The sequence below is a fragment of the Nyctibius grandis genome, chromosome 20, assembly GCF_013368605.1.
Source record: "Nyctibius grandis isolate bNycGra1 chromosome 20, bNycGra1.pri, whole genome shotgun sequence".
Taxonomy (NCBI): Eukaryota; Metazoa; Chordata; class Aves; order Nyctibiiformes; family Nyctibiidae; genus Nyctibius; species Nyctibius grandis.
In genome coordinates, this window is record NC_090677.1 from 3,519,185 (window position 1) to 3,531,848 (window position 12,664).

The 12,664-nt window shown below is 42.9% G+C and overlaps 1 protein-coding gene across 4 annotated transcripts in view; it reads left to right on the forward strand.

The window, feature by feature from the left end:
• Nucleotides 1–12,664, forward strand: part of MICU1 (mitochondrial calcium uptake 1) — a 113,920-nt gene that overhangs the window by 15,221 nt on the left and 86,035 nt on the right. The gene's annotated exons all lie outside the window — the stretch shown is intronic.

The window sequence follows — 12,664 nt, forward strand, 5'->3', positions numbered from 1 at the left end:
TCCTATACGAGCCATGAAATAAGTTCACCATGTCGGTAACTGTAAAATAGAAGTACATCAAGGCTTATGATATTAATTAATTACTTGGCATACAGCTGTTAAATAAGAGGAGGAACAAAACTGATCTGTTTGGTTTAGAAAATACTTCATACTGACACCTGTAGAAGTTTTAAAGAGACTTTCAAATAGGCATTTTAACATTGTGTTTAATAAATGAGGGATGAGGAACTGCAAATTTCCTTTGTCTTTCGCAATATATAAATTGGGTGATTAGTAGAGTTTAAGAATAAGCATAGGTGAATACAAAACGTTTGTAATGACATCCTGGGTTATTCAGGTAGTTACATCCTGAGTTATTATCGTAAGTAGCAGTAAGTATAACGAATTAGTTATAAAAGGTAAATACGTAATACGTGTAGCCAGGGCACAGGGATCAAATAAGCCAGGTGTCACTGAAAATGTAATTTATAGGCTACAGAGAGAAATGTCTGAGTGTTTACTCTTAGTAGTAAGTGATTTTGATTTACTAAATGTTGCAGTGGTATTTAAATGGGAAGCAGATTAAGGAGGTCCTTTGCATAACCAGTTCTGTTGGTGCAGTTAGTCTGTCGTGGGCATGACCTATGATGCTTGTTTACCTTCCGTTAGTGAAGCAACGTGCTGTTGTTGTGATATGAAATGCTCCTGTGCTGCACAGTTAGTCTCTGAGGGGTCCTGCAGCTCCTAAGTGTGGCTCTCAGCCTCCCAAAGAGTTACTGTCACTTTGATGGCACATGACTCTTAACGAGGAATATGTGCCTGCTAAAGTTCTGCTTGACCTTGGATGAAGCTGAGACACTTCATTGCCCTTTGAGTAGGGGATGCAGTAAGGGATGCTCCCCTGCAGGCTGTCAGTGAAGCTTTCTTTTAAGAGGAGGGATGTCTCCCTCTTTTTGTTTTCTTATAATTATTTTTCTTTACAGTTAAGGCATTAAAGTTGTAATAGGCTGAATCAAGAAGCAGTTGAAAATCTTACGCTACTTGGGCTAGGTAAGTAGAAGATGATGCAGTGTTAGAAGAAGAGCAGCAATAGAAGGAAAAGAATATCTGACTTGTATTTCCTTTTGTCATCTGCATGAAGCCTTGTGTAAATGCCCCAACTCTTCCCTACTGCCATGTGGGGAGCAGCACTGCAACTCTCATCAGTACTTTAAAAACCCCCAAACTTTCTATTTCAAAGCAGATTTCTAGTACTTCTGGTGAACCTTGCTAACAGGGATTAATATGGTGGTGCCTGTATGTGAACCTCCCCTTTCTGCTGCTTCGCATGAAGAAAGACAGGACTTCTGAGATGGCTTCTGACTGTCATGTGCAGCCTGAAACCAGATTGATTCTGTAGGATATGCTTTGAGCAGCATCAGAAGCCAGTGCTGGGGTAAGGAAGCCCACACAAAGGTAGAGAAGTCAAGGATTGAAAAGATATATATAAAACCCCCCAGTGGTTGTATGATGCAAGATAGGAAAGACTTATTTTGTGTCTTCCTAAGATGGGAGGTGGGTTGGTGGGATCGTCACGTTCAATCTGCACCTGCGTGTAGCCTTCTGCGTAGCTGTCCATGGCAGGCGTGTTGGTCTTGTTGCCTTCACTGTCCCCCAGGAGCTCCTGCGGCCTGGTTTTGGTGGAATATATCTCATCTAAGTAATTATATGCCAGGAGTAGCTAATGCTCTCTTCTGCTGTGGCGAAGAATACTTCAGCAATGCAAGTAACTAAGCTTAGAAGACTAATGAAGTTTACCCTTTCTAAGCAATAACTTAAACTATGAGGATTTCTAGCTGGCAACAGAAGCAATTAAGTATCTGGGCATTGGTGTAACGAACTGAATTATTTAATTGAAATAAATCTTGGCGCAGTGGTTGGCTAATCTAAATGAGGCATTAATATATGAGAAGTACTGAACCTCACAGTTTGCAGCAAGCTTAATGTTTATAAAAAATATTCTGGTACCGGTACTCGTGTAAAACTTGTATTCTGTATTTATAGTTCCAAATACCTCTTTGGAGTGTTATTAAATGGCCACAGATAATGTTCTTTGTGTCACAAACCTTCCTGGCTCAATCTATGGGCAGCAGGCATCTGAAAGCATTTAAATTGGCATTTCAGTGCTGAAGCTTGTCACTCAATCGACCTGGTATTGGATGAAGTAAGGGAGCAAATGTACCTTTGGGGAGCACAGAAGGACCTCTGTAAGCAGAGTCATACCAGTGCTTTTCCTGATTGACTGTAAGTATTTAGTTATGCTTAATTTCTTATCCTTCTGCAAACATATTAGAGGTAAGAAGAAGGGCAAGACTTCTGCGTTGCTCTGGAAGTTGCTTGACAACCAGATCCTTTACTACCAGCGTGTTTGTGTCTAATGTGGTGCTCAGTCTTATTTTGCTTCATCCCCTCAGCCTTCTTCTGTGCTCTTCTGCCTTTTCCCCCATCCTGTGCATAAGTTGAAGCAATTAAGCTTGAGATACCTGTCTCCCAGCCCTGGCGGTATATTCTCATTCTGTTACAAGCTCTTCTTTTACAGGCTCTGCTCCTCACCAGCAAGCTGAGCTGTTTAGGTGCTGGCTGCCACTTCTGCAGATTTCATTCTGTCTTCCTCTCTTCCACCAACCTTTTCTCCTTCAGCCATCCTGTATCAAGTGCCCAGTTGCTTTACTGGAAGATCCTCTGTAGGAAAGACCCTTTGTCTTCCTCCCTCTGCTGACCTTCACTGCTTTTCGTGTTTGGCTTTTCTCCATCGGCACTTCTGGAATTAATTTTGAAACCTAGATCAGCTCTTAGCTAACTCTGTTTAAGAATGCATTGCTTTTTTGCATCAGTGTCTTGGGGGCTTTAGAGTAATTTGCTTAGAGTACATTTTTAATGGCAGAATTGCTGGAAATATCTTACGCCAGCTGAACCTGAGACTTGAAAAATCTTTGTTCTAGTAAAACAAAGGAAACCACATAAATCATAGTCAAAAGGGGAGAAACCTGTTTCATAGCTATAGATGTGTCAGGTACTACTTAAGCTGATGTAGGAGAGAAAAGATAAAAAAATGTAGGTATTATCCATGTTAGGTTATTTTTATTTTGAGAGCTCTGCTCCATTTTTTTAATTCTTTGTGAGAGGTGACAGAATTAAGAGATGAACCTTGGGATTGCTGTGGTGAGGGTTTTCTCCTAAGGCTTGGAGACACGTTGATCTATGAGTGGTGTCTTGAAAGAGCACTGTGTCCTTCCAGGTGGATTTTGGCTTCATATTATTTTTACCCATGAGCATCAGTGGAAGGAAAGACTCTGATGCTGGGGAAGGAGCCAAAGTCAAAACTGGAGTCAATTAGAAAAACATCTGAACTGCCCTTGGGGGGGAAGTGACCTCATCTGACCCGTGGAGCTTAAAGCACAGGTATTGCCCCAAGCCTGCAGAGCCCTACGGTTTGATCAGTGCACGTTCATAATATCTTATTTCAACGTTGCATAGCAAATCAGAGCTGGGATTTGCTCAAAGAAATCAGGTAGAAATGCAAGAAACTGCTTTCCAAATCATCTTGGTTTGCTGTGGCTTTATGGGGACCACGCTTTGAATTCTCTGTCTCTTAACAGGATAAGCATTGTTTGAACCCTGGGTCTTTAATGTCACTGGAAATGGCATTTAACAATATTTTAAAAATGCAGGTGCCCCCCGGTGGCCAAGTTCACACCTGCTGCACCCAATAACTAAAAATACCTGCTCACCTTGCCCTCATGCCCACGAGCGTGTTGGCCATCCTCCGGTAGCCATCTGGAAAGCAGCATCTCTCCAAGAAGTCACATCATTTGGGAGCGGAGTAGGGGGAATAATTTACTGGCTCAACAGAGGAAGCACAGAAATTGTAAACATCTCTTAGCTTTGATTAATTCCTGATTTGGAAGTAAAGTGCGAATGCAGTCATTGAGCGTCACTCCTTTAGGGTCTCAGCTTGTCACGGCTGTCACTTCTTATGATGTTCAGTGACCATCACTACCCGATGGCCCAGCTGCCTTCTGGGCTGTGCTAAAGGTTGGATCTGCAGGGAGGAAGCAAGGCAGAAAACTAGAGATGGACATAATGTTAATTAATTTAGGCTTTAAAACAAAAGTTAGCCTAACCTTGGGGTTTTTTTATTGCTTTTTACTTTGGCAAGCTCCTACAGCTTCAGCTGTCTCCCACAATTAGCTGTTGTTGAGACTTGCTGGTGGAAGCTTATGCTCTTTTTTTTGGTGTCTAGACCACATATGGGATCATGTGTTATTGCTGCTCGTGGGGCCAGCTGAAGAGAACAAAAGGCTTGTGAGGTTGAGGAGCCTTTGTTTAATGTGACGCAGCCCATCTGTTCTCAGTCTGCCAAAACAGCTGAGGTATTGCATGAGGTACTGGCTGGGAAGGGAATAATGCTGTTAAATACCCTAGAGTTTATGTTAGAGCAGAACAGTTTTTAATTGGTATTAATATAGACATAGTGAGGAATTGCTCCTTCCTTGACTTGCAGCTGAATTCCTTGGGACTTTTGTCCCACAGCATTACACCAAATTCTCAGAAGCATGCAGCTGTGTGATCGCATCCCAGGCTGGAGAGCAAAAAGTGATGCCAGGTATGACCTTCTCTGGTCCTCCAGTTGTGAATAGCAGTATGGCCTGAAAGCTGTGAGGTGTTAGGCCTGTCTCTGACTGCCCATGATTTTCCCCTGCTGTCTACTTTTAGCTGAAGACCAGGTTTCATGAGAATTAAGAAATCTGAAGGGGTCTTATTTCCCCCGCAGGGGGTCTTGTAGCCCACATATCTTTTCCCATAAGTCAATTCAAGGTTTCACACTCCTTTGGGTACCCAAAGCAATAAGACGTTCCCTGCATTTTAACAGCTCCATCTTGCACATTCCAGCTGCGAGAGTCGGTGGTCAGATGCTTGGAGCACTCTTCCTTTCTTCTTCCCCACTGACCTGCTCCAGGTCCTCTCTATTTCTAGAGAATTATTTTACATAACTTTAGTCCTCTGACAACACCACTCATTGTAACTCTACGTTTGCTCTCATGTGTTCTCGTGTCCTCAGTGGAAATGAAGACGGATTGAGTAGCACAGTCAGGTAGACAAACGCTGCTTGTTGCGAGCCCATAAAACGCTCTGGTGTGGAAACACCTGCTTTGCTCTGTGCATGTGAATAGGCTCACCCATTTCTCATTGCAGGACTGAGCCTGTAGTTTGCACAACAAAACCAGATGCTGCAGTGATTAATGTTGTAGCACATCTTCACTTAATGGCTTGTTGCATTATTGTGGATGGTCTGGGAAAGGGAACAGAGGCTGGTGAGAATTCATGTTCTTTCCTGCCAGGTAAGGATGCTGGGGCTGCTCTCTCTTAAAAGTTCTTCACGATGCTTAATTATAGATGTAGGGTAGTTAAACTAGATGGAAAATAGTGTTTTGGATTAATGAACTTGCGTTCACATTTTATATTAGTATAGAGACCTGATTTGTCTGTCTTTACACAGAAACTAAATATTTTCAAGGAATTTGGAGAAAATAAGTATTGAAAGTCACAATTCACATCACTTTTTCTTTGATTGAGATTTGATGTGTAGAACATCACATACACTTTATGTGTATAACATGCCTGGGAAGTGAATAGTGCTTCACTGCAAATGAAGTCCTTGATTGCTGAAAGTAGACGTAATACAGACAACTTCCCCGAGTTACTGCTTGCCTTGGCTGAGCTCTGCGTGAGCTAGAGCTTATCTCCCCACACTTCAGCAGGAGGAGCCTACTCCATCTTGATTTTTCAGAAACCGTTGGAGGAAGAGAGTCTGTACATCAGGGAGATTGTTAATTATCTGCACTGTGAACAAGGCTCTGTGTTATTCTCGGTCTCAGTGTATGCTAGTGCCTACTTTCAGCCATTTCTTGGGTTTGTTATTAGGTTCCAGAGCTTTCCAGCTTGTTCCTCTACTAGGGACACAGGCTATGATTGGTTTAGTCCTTTATCTTAGCCCAGGAGGAGTAAGCTCTCTGACTCCAGAAAACTTACCCTACTAAATATTGAATTTGTGGCTTTTGGGTAGCGTTTAGAGAAAAAAGATGCTAAATAGCTGAAGAGTCCGAGCACAGTAGCCTGGAAGGGCTGCATTGGTGCCAAACAGGAGCATTATTTAATATTTAGACTTGATTTGAGATTCCTGTACTTGTACATACAAGGTTTGCGTTTGTCCTTAAGACTGCCATGATTCACCAGGAGTTACAAAGAACTGGCAATCCACTGAAGCACAAAGGGGCTTTCACAGGCATTAATGTCTAGTATGGATGAAGCTAGTCACGTAAACACATCTGTGTTTGGTGTGCCCAGATGTTCCCCTCACTTTGGCTGTCTTGATGGGTATTGTGTGCTTGCTTGTGCTCACCTTACTGAGCAAGTGAGACTGATTTGTGGTGCTCTCTGAATCTTTACTGATAGATGGCAGTGGACCCAGGGACTTTATCCTCTAGCTCATTAATAAAAGAGGTGGCATAGGGCCAGGGACTTACCCTTGTCAGGGCTTGGGTGAAGCTCAACCACTCGTTGATGATCAAATGCTCATATTTTGAAGCATGTTATGAAACAGTTTTTCATCCATTGAGTGTTTTGTGTTGATTTTTGTGTTGCTCTGGCTTATTAATCACAATATAATTTAGTGGCAAGTGGAATAATACAGTGTGAGAACTTGCATTTATTAAGCGAATGCTACTGCGATTGTCAACAACACTGGTAATCTCATCAAGAAATTACATCTCTTTAGCATAAGACTTATTTTCCATAAGCCCCTGTTGACTGTCACGAAATTCTTCTTTACCCTCCTTGAACTAGAAAGCCTCGATCATCTTGTCTCCTCTGTCTGATGTCAGTCTTTGTCTAAATAACAGGTCTGTGATCACAGAATCAAGAGCCCTCTGGGTTCATCGAGTCCAACCATTGCCCTGACACCGCCATGGCAACTAGACCAGGGCACTAAGTGCCATGTCCAGTCTTTTCTTAAACCCCTCCAGAGATGGTGACTCCGCCACCTCCCTGGGCAGCCCCTTCCAATGGCTAATGACCCTTGCTGAGAAGAAATAGGTGATGACACCTATTGCCCTGTTTTACTCTTTTAAAATATTAATAGCAATGAGTTAAGGCTTACTGAGTATCAGCAGCAGTTGGGCAGAAAGTCTCAGCCAACTCTTATTAAAACTAAACCTCAGACTTCTGCAGAAAGCTTTATAAAGACCTGAGTAGAAAATACGTATCTATAGCGTTGCTGTGTTATATAGACCTTTGCTACCATTCAAGCAGAGAGAATCTGTGCTCTCTTGAGAAGATCAGGATATATAAAATATAAAGCATTGTAAACAGAGTAAGTGTTCACTTGGTAATATATAGTTTTGTCACTTCCAATAACACAGTAAACAATCTCAGTTTATTACATGCTCCTTGTTTGGTTTTGATAACTCGGACAATAAAAAAGGTCATGTTCTCTTGGTCATTGCCTCCTCCTTGGGTGCGTGTGTCCCTTATCAATCTTCTACAGTATCTAGCTTTCAATTTATATAGAGCAGATTTAACTTTCTCTTCCCATCTTTTCTGTTTCTTTATTTCTAAAGGGCTTGCTTTCTTCTGAACTAAAGTTGTGAGTTTTTTCACTTGTGTTTTTTAACAGTTATGGCATCTTCTCACCCTTGAATACCCAACAAACCATCTTCAGAAGTCAGTAGTTGTCATTCTGAGTCGGACTTATTTGTATCCGTTGATCTGGCTCATAATTTCAAACTGATAAAGCCAGGCTAATACAAACCATCAAGTATTGTAAAAAATAGTAATAAAAAAGGGGAAAGAAAAACTGGTTTGTGTTTGAAGGCACCTTAAAAAGCTTGTGGCATCGAAGGCTTTGCTTCGCCTTCCTTATTCTTCCAACCTAAGATTTTTTTTTTTCCTTGAAAAGAAATGCTGGTGAGTGACAGCAGTGATCTTTTGAGGGGGGACCAGGGAGAGAGAAGAGGATGCCAGCTGTGATCTTTTGGGGTTCACGTGGTCATCATACCTTGTGCTTCTCACCACCTCTACCAGCCTCATGGTTTTATTCAGTGACATTTCTGGACTGCCTGCGTGCCCAGGAGCAAATACAAGGGGAGTTGCAGCTGTGACTGAAAGCAACTGCCATTTTCTGGGGCGGGGGGAAATCTATTGAGCCTGTCAAGTAAGCCTGCCTTCAAAGTACAGTTTGGATCAAGAGAAGTTCAAGTGAGCAGGGCTGCAGTTCAGGGGTATGGTCCCATACCCCACTTGGGGTGAGCTCTGTTTGGAGCTGTAAGCAGCGTCTCCTGGATTAAGAAATTAACAGATCTATAGTTCATGAGGATGCCTCCAGCATGTGTCATTAGGGTTGACAGCATTCATGAAGCAATTGTTTTCTTCTGCAGGCTATCAGGGAGTCATCCCTAAGGAGCGGCATATGTTATCCCACGTAATCCAAGTTAGCTGATGAGACCGACCTAAAACCATTCAGCTTCATCTTCTTCAGAGCAGTCCCCTTCAAGGGGCTTGAAGCAGAGGTCCTCACGCTCTGGCCTGTCCATCTGCGCCCACATGCTGGTGCTGGTGCCTAAACTGGGCTGCGGCAGAGGAGAGTGGGAGGCAGCGTGAGAAATCAGCTAGTCTGCTGCCAAGGCAGGGCTGGATGCCTCCAAGCTAGTCCTGACAGGCAGCTGTCTCACCTATTTTTAGCAATTTGCGGGTGATGGAGAGAGCAGTGATGGAATAAATCCTCCCTGGCAACTGCTTCCAGTGTTCCCCTGTCCTTAACTTTAAACACTTTCTGTGTACATATACGTGTGTATGTATATGTAGGCTTCTCCTTTCCCTGGTGTGTAAGTCTCTTCCCTTATGATGTCCTTCAGCACATGTCCTGCATCTTGTCCTGTCCTCAGTGGGCCAAGAGAACAGTCCTGCAGCAGCTGTTTATATATAAATTACAGTTATCTCACCTTCCTCTTTTCCATCTTTCTTAGAGCAATCTGACTTATTTAGGTCAATCTTTCCCACAGTGTGTTCTGGACCCTTAACCATTCCTGCTGCTCCCTGTTGGATCTTCTCCAGTTGGTCCAGCTCTTCTTCAGCTGAAGGTGCTTTCTCTGGGCATGTTTCTGCTGCTGGGGTGGAAGGAAGGACATGCACATCTCACAGACTACACTGCTGTCTCCTTATGTTCATGGGCCTATTTTAGGCTATGGCTGGTATCCAGATCTGTCTCCTCAATCTAATTGTTCACATTCATCTCTGGAATCTGTCTTAATTATGATGTGTTCATTGGAGTTCTTGCCACAAATTCATTGTGCTAATTTACATCAGTGTCAAGAACCATGAAAGATGAGGAAAGAAGCAAAGTAGTAAAAAGTCCTGTGAGTGGGGTGACATCCTGAAAAATTGGATTATGGATCTTTGTCATTTCTGGTTAATTTCTTATTAAAGTTTCAGCTAAGTAATTTAGTCACTGAATATGGTAGAGCTGAGGATGAGACAGAGCTCCTCACTGAAAATACTCCTCATCCCTGGAGGTTGCCTGTTTGATGAATGTTGTGTCCAAGCTTACTTTTGCATTTCAATATGAAAGCCTGAAGTTTTAAGTGGCTTTTAAACCTCGCTTGGATGTCTCCAGATGGAGACATACAGGGAGAGGGGCAACTCTAGTCCACTGAAGAACACATCTGTCAGGCAGGATTCCTCCCTCCTGCTTCTTGTTTGGTGGCAATGTCTTTGCTGGCTCCTGAGCACCCAACTTCTTGTTGAGATCTCCTGCATTTCCTTCTGAGAATAAATAGCATCTGATAGCTAAGTACTTTTCTTCTGCCTTCAGGATTAGAAAAACGGAGCTCTGTTATCTCTGGCACAAAGCTTTTCTTATTTTAGCACACTGTTCTGCTTCTCTCACTCGAAGAAGAAAAATACTTTGAAGTGAGGGATTGTGGTTGCTCTAATTGGAAAGCCTGCAACTGTGGAGTGTCGTGCCAATGCCTGGTGTGAGCCCCAGGATCCTTCATGGATGTATGTCAGATGGTTGCATGCGTTTAGCTTTCTCAAAGAACGATTTGCTAAGTGAGAATTTAGCATTGAGTAGTCCTCTGTGGTAGCTAAGTGGTTTTCTTTGGGGATAATGAACGTAGTCTTACACTTGATTGTTGGCTTTCTCCAAGGATTAAAAGAAGAGATTACTAAATAGGTGGGAAATATGGTCTTTGCTTCAAATTCAGTTCACTGGGAGTGGGGCCAACAGGAACCTGAAGATACTGGGAGGGTTGAAGCATGGCAGCTAGGATCTGGGGCAGGCACGCTCCATGGAGAGAGGCTGGCAGCTAGTCTTGGCACGGAGTGAAGGAAGTCTTTGTATTTTCATTTCCCTTTTGTGCAGAGGCTGTAGCAACAGGCATGCCGTTGGAAAGTCAGTCTCATCAAAAAAGCAGGTGGAGAGGCTTCACTTGCTGATGGCAGTCCAGCAAGGTGGATATTTGTGGAGCTATGGGTTTTTTTTCCAGCTGTACTGTGACATCTGCATTAAAAGACTTCTTTATGTGGGTGCAGTATGGAAGTTGCAGTTGTTGGAAGCCAAGGATTTCAACAGAGGATGGTTGTGCAGGATGTAAAATATACAAGAGTAGTAGGTGTATGTAGAGAGCAGCTCCTTCAATGGTTAATTCAGTGAGTAGTTTGGACTGTGGCCTGGAGGTACTCTTTAAAACCTTGCTTGAGAAGTAGACTACAAACTCTGCTTTTATTCTCATAGCTCATTTTGCTTGTATGCTGGGATGGTGATCTACCTGTAGAGGAGAGTTAATTACCTGGATAAACTGGGGAGGGGGGAAGCTGACTGTATTCAAACAGCCTGCGTCTGTATCGCTGTCGCCAACAGGCTTGACAGCGTGATGGATTGAAGGAATGCGTAGGATTTGCTGAAAATGTTTGATTTTGAATTTCATCTATCCCTTCCCTGGTTTGCTAGCTGTCAGTCAAGCATTACAGGAGCAAATCTTTACTGATACAGCTATTCTCCGGCATGTTTCATATGGAATAGCTTGGTTGTGTAGATAAGCAATCAATTTTCTACTGCTTTTCTGTCCCCAGGACCTTTTCCCAAGAGATTTTCTCAGAGCTGCTTAAGACTGGTGTCCTGCTTACACAAGGGCTTTCCTTGTCAGTGCTGCTGCTGTAGCCTCAGCTGGCAACAGCTTATTCTAACAAACTGTGTATCAGCCAAAACCACAACTCCGCAAGGATGTGCCAGTGCTGATTAAACTTTCAGGAAAGACTTCAGGAGAGGTGCTAGTGTGGACTTGATGCTCCAAGAGACAGATCAGTTGCCTGGCTCTTCTGGGGGAATAATTTCCCTATCTTAAGATGCTTGTGGAGGACTCAGGTTTGGATCCTGTCTCTGAAAGTTTGCTTCAGTGGAGGTCTTAAAGATGGTGCTTTGCTAGAAGACTTCTGAAAATATATTGGCAAATATAAAAGCTCAGGAGCTTTTCAGAAAGGAAGGGCTGGCATGTTAGACTCCGTTTTGTATGAAAAGGCATGGTTAGTACTGCACTTCACCAAGCACTTGTGTATTTTATTAAATCAAACCCTTGTGATGGTGTGGAATTCTCTCCCAGCGTGGACTAGAAACCTCTGAAGTGCTTTAACCCAGCTGTAGTGCCGTGGCTTATTGCATTTCAGAGCAATGCTGGGATCTTGGTGGCTGTTCAGCTGCTTTTGGTAGTTGTTATGATATGAACAAAAGTTAATTTGCCTTTGTCATGATCCACTGTGTTCTTAAGTATGCTCTTTGGGAGTTTATTGTAAAATAATAAAGTTTTTGCTTCCCACCAGTATTGTGGAAGGATTTGAGTTCTTTAGCCTCTTCCCCACCTATCCTGTACTGTGACTGTTAGTGAGTTACTGGATGCTGGTAGGGAGTGAGTTGTCTTTTATTTTGGTAGCTTTTGAATTAATTGAAGGAGCACCTACCCTCATTTCTTCTTCTTGGAAGGTGATGCGCTGTATATTGCTGGGGAGACAGGCACAGACTCTCCTCTGTTAATTTTACATACCCCATTGCTGGGGACACGGGCACAGACTCTCCTCTGTTAATTTTACATACCACCTCTGTGTTTTCCAGGAAACTGGCAGGATGAAATATGCGTAGCCTTTTGCTTAGAGCTTGGGAGACTTCAAAAATCGTGGTGTGTTTTTGTTTTTCTCCCAAGGCAGCCTTTTTTGAGTATAAACTCACACAGCTGTAAATGACCACGTTCATAGTTACAGGGAGCACTGAAGTACCAGCCGTCAGCTAAAGGCTGCTGGCTAATGAGTGGCACCTAACTGTGTGCAAGCCCTGTACCCTGTGATTAATCCAAAATAAATCACCAAGAATACAAAGTAAAGGCAGCTTTGCTGAAGTTACAGGCAGGGTAGGATGTTTGCCTGAGCTGTCTGAGTCCTTTAGAAAGAGAAATAATTTTGTCAAACCGTTCGCTTCGTTGCTTGTGACATGTTAATGTATCCTTAGAGATGATAATTTCACTGGTGTTAATGCAGTCTGAGCTCTGTCTGGTTGTAAACCGCTTTACAAGTGCTATAGCTTCATTTGGCTTATGGATTT